The sequence below is a fragment of the Panthera leo genome, chromosome B4 (genome assembly GCF_018350215.1).
Source record: "Panthera leo isolate Ple1 chromosome B4, P.leo_Ple1_pat1.1, whole genome shotgun sequence".
In the NCBI taxonomy this organism is placed as follows: domain Eukaryota; kingdom Metazoa; phylum Chordata; class Mammalia; order Carnivora; family Felidae; genus Panthera; species Panthera leo.
The window spans coordinates 48,076,232-48,082,231 of record NC_056685.1 but is presented as its reverse complement, the minus strand read 5'-3'; positions in this window follow the sequence as shown (position 1 = coordinate 48,082,231).

Below are 6,000 nucleotides of genomic sequence, written 5' to 3'. Positions count from 1 at the left end.
CCAGCCCTGAAAATGTAAACAGAAATCACTTTCTAGGACAACAAAGGACAACGAAATGAGAGACAGAAACCTAGCCAGCTTCACAACACAGTGCTGACCTCTTCGTTCTGTTCGTTTAAGGGAAGATCCTTGGATGGATTCTACATCTCAGATTCCTTAACTGCCATAGCTTCCTGACCACTGAATCCCTGTCTCTTCTTAATTTGTCTTAGCTGAACTAAGTGAAAATAAATGCTTGTCAAACTCAGACATGGGAGGGGCATCTAGGGAACCATGTACAGAAATGTCCGGGGAAAGGCAGAGAAGCCTGGATATTAAATACACTGGGCTTCTGGTTGGGGACAGCTGTCTTCCCATATAGATCATCTCCTCTACCCTTTTCCTTTCCATTAAAACTTCAATATTTCAATAAGATAGCAGATGTGAAGTAATAATCATATAACTATCCAAGTAATATTATCATGTATCATATAGGTATGATAATCAGTTTTTATTCATTATGTGATTTACTTTTCATAATTATCCTATAAACTGAATGTAATTATCCACATGTTATATATGAGAAAATTAGGGCTCAAAGAGGTTATATATTTTATGTATATTTTATCCAATGTCATACAGTAACTTCATGGCAGAGGGTTATTTGATTTCATAGAAACACAGGGCTATTTGATCTCAAAGAATATGAATTAACTGCTGATACAACCATGCAATATTCCCCAAGGTTCTGACACCTGCTTAAGGAATTCTGTGGTCGCATGTACAGGGATGCATGAGTCTAAAGTCTCAGAAATAAAGATAAAATTATAAAAAGATATACATATTTAAAATGCTGATTTCTTCAATGTCTTTTGAAATTTAACAATAAGAATGAAAGATTTGTGTATCACCACTTACACTTGGATAGTTAAATGGCTCACAAAATCAGAGAAAGGGATGAATTTGGTATTGGAACCCAAATACCCCATGTCTCTGTTCAGGACTCTGCACACTAAATTGTCTATCCAAAGAAGCTCTAACTCAAATATGCTGCTTTCCAAAACCTTTCAGCTTACTTTAGAAATCACCAAGTCTATGAACACTCATGTTTGCTGACTGTCATCTGACATTTACTCTGGTTTGGTATAAGAATACAGGTTCTGCAATGACGACAAAGTCAATTTCTACGGTTACTTCAACCCCAAGCAAAACTGGAAATCAAGGTTCAGTTTACAACCTGCTCCTTCAACTCAGAGCAAAATAGAGAACAGCTTCTATGTCTCCTGTCTTGGCAGGACATGAGGTTAGGAAAGTTTGGCCATTTGCTCATCAGACTCCAGTTGCTGCTTCAGAATGAGGTGTGAAGGAAAAGTCTGGCAAATTTCTCCCACAGCACCAATGGCCTTAGCTGGAGGGGAAGGAATCCCCTTAGAACTCTTCTACTGGCATCCCACATTCTGGTTTATCCTTGTATTCGCCTTTCATTATTCCAACTCTAAAATGCTCCTTCCTACATTCAGGAAATTTACAACAGCAAGCAATGGACCCAAATAATGTGTAAGAGTTGAAGGAGATTTGGTGCCTCACAGGAAGAGGAGCCTTGCAGGTAGGACTAATGAGCTGGGATGTAAGGGGGAATGAGCCGATGTCTCTATGAAGGAGGTGAAAACAAAGTACTTGTGTAGTCAACATCTGTCAAGACATGAAGGGAAGGGAGAGTATGATGGCTTTGCTCATCAAATCGTAGTACACAGGAACTTGAGAGCACAGTCACAAGTTGTGAGAAATAGTTCGAAGGAAGATAGAATACTAGTTTTAAACAACAGCAAATGATTTAACAGAAATTTAGTAAACATAATAACAAGAATATTAGCTATTAATTTTAAAAAGAGCTGGCAACTTTTAAAGCCCTTTTTTTTTCGTTTATTTTATTCATCTTGAGGGGGTTGGGGGAAGAGGCAGAGAGAGAGAATCCCAAGCAGGCTCTGCACTAATAGAAAAATGTCTTTCGTAATTATCTAAAATCCAGATACAAGCTGGAGCTTCATGTAGTCTAGTCTTTACAAGATATTTCAATGAAGAAAATATAAGCTAGCAACCAACGTTCATTAAAAACTATTTTAAGGGGTGCCTGGGTGGCTCAGTCAGTTAGGATTTTGGCTCTTGATTTCAGCTCAGGTCATGATCTCACAGTTCTCATCAGATGGAGCCCCAAGTCAGGGCTCTCAGCACAGAGTCTGCTTGGGATTCTCTCTCTCCCTCTCTCTGCCCCTCCCCCTGCTTGCACTCATGCTCTCTCTCTCCAAATAAACATTTTTTAAAAACCCAATTTTAACATTTTCTGATAATTCTCAATCTTTTAAAATCTCAAACAATCTTATTCATAACCAAAGCAGCTCTTGTTTGTCTTTTCCGATGTCTCACTTTTAATTTTTTTAATGTTTTTATTTATTTTTGAGACAGACAGAGCATGAGCAGGGGAGGGGCAGAGAGAGAGGGAGACACAGAATCCGAAGCAGGCTCCCAGCTCTGAGCTGTCAGCACAGAGCCCAATGCAGGGCTCGAACTCACAGACCATGAGGTCATGACCCGAGCTGAAGCCGGATGCTCAACAGACTGAGCCACCCAGGCACCCCTCTGATGTCTCACTTTTAATGTCTCACATCTTACAGCTGCCTCAAAGCTCTTCTCTCTGTGACTCAGTCTCTATCTAAAACTCTCCTACAAGGCTCTTCTTATTTCTCTCCTTCCACTTTTTTCTACCTCCATTTTTTTTCTCCCTCTTTCTTCTTTCCAATGAATCAATCTTGACCCTTTCCAATACAAAGCCCCCACTGAGTTCCCCATTGAGTTAGCCCAATCCTCTTCATAAAAACACATAACTGGAGTTGGCACATACAAAATTATCTTTGAGACAGGGAGTGGAATGGGAGAAGAGAAAAAAGAAGGGCTCTGAATTCTCGCACATGCTATTAATTTTTACAAATTATATAAAAATGGTACTTAGCATAGGAGAACCCATAAATAAATGGAAAACAGTAGACAGGGAAGATGAGTGACTGGTGAGAGACCTTTTCCAACAGAAAGTGTTAGCCTTGCAAAGAGCAAGAAGATAAGGAAAAATGCTTACAAATTTAGAAATCCAGTGGAAGCAGTGATGAAAAAAACTTGTGGGGAAGAGGTGAAGCTTAAATTGGAAAGAGAAGTGTAAGATTTTCACATTTGGATTCAGAGGTGTAAAAATAAATAATTGTGATGTCAGAAGGCTGACAGAGCACAGTTGGAATCTGGCCAGAAAAGACCAAGCTAATGTGCATTACAAAGCACGTGTTTGTACAAGTGCACCAAGAAGCATAAAATACCTAGGAATAAATCTAACCAAAGATGTAAAAGATCTGTATGCTGAAAACTATAGAAAGTTTATGAAGGAAATTGAAGAAGATATAAAGAAATGGAAAAGCATTCCTTGTTCATGGATTGGAAGAATAAATATTGTCAAAATGTCAATACTCCCCAAAGCTATCTACACATTCAATGCAATCTCAATCAAAATTGCACCAGCATTCTTCTCGAAACTAGAACAAGCAATCCTAAAATTCATATGGAACCACAAAAGGCCCCGAATAGCCAAAGTAATTTTGAAGAAGAAGACAAAAGCAGGAGGCAGCACAATCCCAGACTTTAGCCTCTACTACAAAGCTGTAATCATCAAGACAGCATGGTATTGGCACAAAAACAGACACATAGACCAATGGAATAGAATAGAAACCCCAGAACTAGTCCACAAACGTATGGCCAAACAATATTTGACAAAGCAGGAAAGAATATCCAATGGAAAAAAGACAGTCTCTTTAACAAATGGTACTGGGAGAACTGGACAGCAACATGCAGAAGATTGAAACTAGACTACTTTCTCACACCATTCACAAAAATAAACTCAAAATGGATAAAGGACCTGAATGTGAGACAGGAAACCATCAAAACCTTAGAGGAGAAAGCAGGAAAAGTCCTCTCTGACCTCAGCCGTAGCAATTTCTTACTTGACACATCCCCAAAGGCAAGGGAATTAAAAGCAAAAATGAATTACTGGGACCTTATGAAGATAAAAAGCTTCTGCACAGCAAAGGAAACAACCAACAAAACTAAAAGGCAACCAACAGAATGGGAAAAGATATTTGCAAATGACATATCGGACAAAGGGCTAGTATCAAAAATCTTAAAGAGCTCACCAAACTCCAAACCCAAAAAACAAATAACCCAGTGAAGAAATGGGCAGAAAACATGAATAGACACTTCTCTAAAGAAGACATCCGGATGGCCGACAGGCACATGAAAAGATGCTCAACGTCGCTCCTCATCAGGGAAATACAAATCAAAACCACGCTCAGATATCACCTCACGCCAGTCAGAGTGGCCAAAATGAACAAATCAGGAGACTACAGATGCTGGAGAGGATGTGGAGAAACGGGAACCCTCTTGCACTGTTGGTGGGAATGCAAATTGGTGCAGCCACTCTGGAAAACAGTGTGGAGGTTCCTCAAAAAATTAAAAATAGACCTACCCTATGACCCAGCAGCAGCACTGCTAGGAATTTAGCTAAGGGATACAGGAGTACTGATGCATAGGGGCACTTGTACCCCAATGTTTATAGCAGCACTCTCAACAATAGCCAAATTATGGAAAGGGCCTAAATGTCCATCAACTGATGAATGGATAAAGAAATTGTGGTTTATATACACAATGGAGTACTGCGTGGCAATGAGAAAGAATGAAATATGGCCCTTTGTAGCAACATGGATGGAACTGGAGAGTGTGATACTAAGTGAAATAAGCCATACAGAGAAAGACAGTTACCATATGGTTTCACTCTTATGTGGATCCTGAGAAACTTAATAGAAACCCATGGAGGAGGGGAAGGAAAAAAAAAAAAAGGTTAGAGTGGAAGAGAGTCAAAGCATAAGAGACTCTTAAAAACTGAGAACAAACTGAGGGTTGATGGGGGGTGGGAGGGAGCGGAAGGTGGGTGATGGTTATTGAGGAGGGCACCTTTTGGGATGAGCACTGGGTGTTGTATGGAAACCAATTTGACAATAAACTTCATATATTGAAAAAAAACAAAGCACGTGTTTGTAGCTGGAAAAGAGAGAATTCTCTTTAATTCTGGAGATAGGGTGGAGAGGAGGTGGAGTGTCCTACTCATTTTAGAGAAGCAACATTGGAACTAAACTTGCTTCATATCAGGTAAATTGGGGGTTAGTAACTGAGTTGAGTACATATAAAATGCTACATGAATAGGCCACGGCTAGTTTGTTTTCCCCAAACAAGCAATGCAGTAAATGAAGTAAATGCAATGTAGTAAACTAGCTTTTGCAAATATAACAATTTGGATGATTTCTCTTGTAAAAAGGGCACTGAAGCCAACCCTGAGAGCAAGTTTGTGATTTCAACTTTTTTTTTAAGTTTATGTATTTATTTTGAGAGAGAGAGAGAGAGACAGAGAGACAGAGAGAGCACACAAGTGGGGGGGGGGGAGGAGGGGAGAGAGAGAGAGGGAGAGAGAAGAATCCCAAGCAGGCTCTGCACTGTCACACAGAGCCCGATACAGGGCTCAAACTCATGAGCCATGAGATCATGACCTGAGCCAAAACCAAGAGTGCTTAACCAACTGAGCCACCCAGGCTCCCTGCAAGTTTGTAATTTAAAGAGGGAAACGACCACCAATCTTGTGACCAGAAATCATGATGGGTTTACTTTATCAGGGATAAGCATACAGGGATAAGACGTCTCCTTTTGAAGTCTTCTTTAAGATTTTATCACAAAGAATATGCCTCTTAATAGGAATAAATCTGGAGGGAAAGCCTGAATTTTATTGCTCCTTCACAACTCATGAATCCTTCAGATTATAAGGGTTCTGAACTATTTCCTTTAACAGGGAATCCTAAAAGCTCTTCAGCGGGGGGAGGTTGGGAAGGAAATCCATTCCAATAAGACTAAAAGAATGAGGCTCCACCTAACTGTCCA